General features: G+C 39.4%; 1 protein-coding gene across 1 annotated transcript in view; it reads left to right on the top strand.

The window, feature by feature from the left end:
• Positions 1-4418, top strand: part of C9 (complement C9) — a 59033-nt gene that overhangs the window by 42673 nt on the left and 11942 nt on the right. The gene's annotated exons all lie outside the window — the stretch shown is intronic.

The following is a 4418-nucleotide window of genomic DNA, read 5'->3' on the forward strand; positions in this document are numbered from 1 at the left end:
CTGACCACACATTTATAAACACTTCACAGATGTCTCCTTTTCTCAGTGAACATCAATCAAGATAAATTTATAGAAGATGTTATTTCCTTCGTAAGAGGAGGGACCAGAACATTTGCACCCAAGCGAAAAGAAAACCGTCGCAAAAGATCTAACGCCGTTGATGTGACCGACTTCATAAATTGGGCCAATTCATTAAGTGATGCTCCTGCTCTCATGAACCAAAAGGTAAGGAAGATTATGTCATTGTCTTAGAAAAGGTCACAGTGGGTTCAGTTCAGACAACCAATGCGTTTCATCTGGACAAGATGATGGGCCATTCAAACACACTCCCTACTCGCCCTGGGAGGCAGGTTGGCATAGCAAAAAGGGTGGAGTGGGGTGTCAGACCAACCCAGGCTAAGTTCTTAACCCTCCCTAGATTATGGCATTATCTGACGTCTTCAACATCCGACTCGCCGGGACTCGGCATGTATTCTGAGGGCTAGGAAATTCCCTTCTATAAAGACGATGGTACCAAATGGCACAAAACCGGTGCTCAGGAATTGTGAGCTCCCTGACATTGCTTCTCTCTTCCCTTCACATAGCCGCATGCTAACTCGTTAGCCACAGGACGATTGTGTTTACTAAGAGCAGGATACAATGGAGGAAGTCCCTTGGTGATGCAAGGAGACAAGCACTCAGTTCATAAGCAAAAGGTTATAGGTGCTAGTCCACACCGAGGCTCCTCTGAAGAAAGGCCTGGTAGGTGACGTCAGAAAAATCATAACCACTGAACGCCCTAGGGGATGGTACTGTATGCTGAAACACTGAGGTGTCTAAAATGGGAAAAAAAACCAGAAGGTAACTGCTACATCTGGTGTAGAAAGAAAATCTGTAAGAACTCTAAGGGAAGTTCATGGGGTCTCTAAGAAAATATGACCAAGGATGAGCAATTCACATGATCAGGAAATTCCTTCCTTTCTGTGCTTTTATTAGTACATTTAAATCCTTTGGCTCTACACATGCTAGTGCTTACTCTTAGAATGGAAACTGCATGTTTGTAAAGATGTGTCTATGTTACCTAGCCTCCTCTTTCTCTTCCCAAATTAAAAAGTATGTTAGTTTTTCTTTACTTCTTTTGTTCCCGATAGAGTTACAAATTTTTTCACTTTTCTACTTTTCATCTATAGATCACAATTTTCTTAGCCCAGTCTAAATGTATCTCCAAGCTCCCTATTTCAGTTCTTAACTACCTTGAATGACAGACAAGTTGTCTGTTTAGGATAGTACTTGTTCTTGTAGGATTCTTGTTTCTTCATTCTATTTTGTCTATATAAAAGGAGTGCAGCCTGCAGAATTTCCTCAGACTTAGAAACTTTAATGTACTTTTCCTTTTCATTATGGCAATGTAGTTAAGGTTTTATATATATGTGAAAACATACTTCCAAGGATCTAATACTTTGTCCAAAAATAGGTTTGTTTGTGAAATTAAATTAAAATCAGAAGAGTCCCCGTTTACTTTATTAAATTTAGATTTTATTTAAGATTCATTTTCTTGAAATTAGTGAAATAAATATTTGTAGGACTGTCTTAAAGGAAAGAATGGTGATTTACATGAATATTCACATCCTAAAGTAATGTATCTTCTCATCTGTACAAAATATGTTCAACTGTTCAGAATTACATGAATGCAAGATTGTTCTCCGAGGAGATCTTAATAATAGTCCATTTGTACAGTAATGGTCACATATATGATACACACACATATATAACGTGTTAGTCTTGGTAGACTAGAGAAACAAATTCATAGACACTCATATGTGTATAATAAAGAGCTTTATATATAAGAGCAGTTGAATATTGAGAAAACATTCCAGCCCAGTCCAGATCAAGTCCATAGCCCATATGTCCAATACCAATCTATAAAGTCCTCTTTAGACTCATGAAGCACATGCAATGATGCCAAATGCAGGAAGATCACAGGCCAGTGGGTGGGAAGTCTTGTGGATCCAATGGCGTTGTAAGCACCTCAGCGCTGGCAGGGGTCTTCATGTGCTTCCTTCAGCTCCAGAAATCTGGCTCCCTCAACCTCTCTCAATGTGCCTTCTCCACAGAGATGTCTCACAGGGAATGAGCATGTGTCCCACCTCCAGCGAGCTATTCATCTCCTTAGCGCCTCCAAATGAGGTCATCAAGCTACTACCTGATTGACAGGCTAGACTCTACCCCTTCATTCTGAATCCTCAAATTGACACCAGATTGTGTAACTACCACATATAGTAGTATATAAAGCATTTGTTGAAAATGTACTATCCCTGGAACTGAAGTGCTGACAGCACTTTAATTAAATTTTCTGCTTTAGAAAACAACAAAAGACTGTGGTTTATATTGGCTTATGTAGTTTTTAAATTCATGCTGACACATGAGATGTAGCTAAGTTTGACTTTGAGAGAGAGTCTAAGTTATTTAGCTCTCCTCAATCCAGAACAAATGGCCCTTGGGTTAACTGGCAATTATTTGTATGATGTAGTTATACCAGCTAGAATCACTTTCTGACATTCTTTTGTAAGTTGAAGCATTGCCTTCCTTCACTTTTATCTTTTTTAACATTGTTTGCACATATAGTCTAAGTTGTGTTTTCTCCATGACCCCTCTGTTCATGTATTTTAGATAATCGGGCCTTGTCTTTCCTTTGACGGGTAAGAGGAGAATATCTTTCTCAAAAACCAAAGTCACTCCCCCGTTACAACTGACATGTCCACGCACTGGCAGTGATTTTAAATAAGGCAACCTTCTGTTTAATTATTTGGAGCTCTGGTGGTAGTGAGTGAGTCACGAGTTGGGTTGGGAACCACAAGATCAGCACTTGCAGCTCACCGGCCACTCTTGAGGAGGAAAATGAGTAGAAGGTTATAGGTTCCAGTACACTGATAGGCTCAAAAATCCAAATGTAGCATTTCTACTCTGTCCTGAGCGTCACTGCAAATCAGAATACACTCAATGACAGCAAGATTTTGGGGAGTTTTTATTTAACTATTTAAAGAATTGGCAGAATCTTTCCCCCTCCTCTCTAAAATATGGCCTGGTTTCTATTTAGTCCTTTATAGCAAATTGATCTTGTAGTCAGTTTCTAGGTCTTTAAATTACAAATAGTTTACCTTGGAAGAAGCACCAGGAAGCTATGTTATTATGAGTTGTAGGCTCAATGAGTGTGTTGCTGATGTTTTCCAAGTAAGACACTTGATCATACATAGACTTTCCATACTGAAGTGAGTATGGTCACACTCGTGAGGCTTTGAGACTCCCTTGTCTGTGAGCTTCCGCCCATTCCAAACCCCTTTTGAGAAATGTCTTGCCTCTACCTGAGAGTTTTTCCTGACCTTGCTAAGAAGGTAGGCTGGCCCCCTCTTTGGGTCTTTATTCTTGTTGTAGTCTCCAATTCTCATTGAAGTGCATTAATCTTATTTCTAACTTCCCTGAATGTGACCACAAATGGTTCTACATTTTGTCCCAACAGACTAGCTGCACATGTGTGTCTTTTTAAATTTACTGTTTCAAACTAGTTGGGAAAATGTCCGCTGAAGGACCTTGCATTTACTAAGTGGTGCCTACGAGATAAAAAATGATGATTCCTCAAGAAACGGAGCAACAGAGATTGGTATAGCTGTAATATTGCCTTTCTGTACATTCTTTTTTATTCCAAAGTTTGTTTTAGAATAATAAGAAACAAAGTTCTGGAGCTTACTGCTTATTTACTAAGATGATAGGTGGATAGATAGATGGTTGCTAAATAGGAAGGAATAAGGGAAGGGAGGAGAGAGGGAAGGGAAGAAAACAAGTAAACAAACAGTTGCCACCAAATTGAATCAACTGAGGGTGACCTCGGGTGTTTCATACTATAACTACATTTTCAGAGTAGATCTGATCTCTCAGGAATACACCTCCAAGCCTTTCTTCCAAGCCATATGTTCCACGATGTACTGTTAAATTTATGATCAGTTAGGGCAACTAGTTTATTTTTGAATGCAGTTTGAAGAACAAATAGTTTCTCTGGAGAATTAGGTGAATTTTTCTGTGTGCATGTCATCATTAAGTTCAGTTATGTTTTTTGAATTTATGTTTTCCTCGAAAACATTAACCAATTTGTGATTCCACTTAGCCAAATAAATGGGTCCTCGTGGTATGAAGTTTGTGCATTCGTGACTGCATTTTCCAGCCTCAGTCACCTTTTCCTCATTTTACTGACCCACCCTAACCCTCTCTGTCTGCTAAGCTAGTGTCCCGGATGGCATACACCAGTGGGTCCCCACCCACCTCATGCCACCACCCTTTATACACTTCCTCCTCTTGTGGTGACCCCCAACCATCAAATTATTTTCATTGCTACCTCATAACTGTAAGTTTGCTACTGTTATGAATCATAATGTAAATATCTGATA

The sequence above is a fragment of the Echinops telfairi genome, unplaced genomic scaffold (assembly GCF_000313985.2).
Source record: "Echinops telfairi isolate 266 unplaced genomic scaffold, ASM31398v2 ScPeMD7_7469;HRSCAF=8507_1, whole genome shotgun sequence".
In the NCBI taxonomy this organism is placed as follows: Eukaryota; Metazoa; Chordata; class Mammalia; order Afrosoricida; family Tenrecidae; genus Echinops; species Echinops telfairi.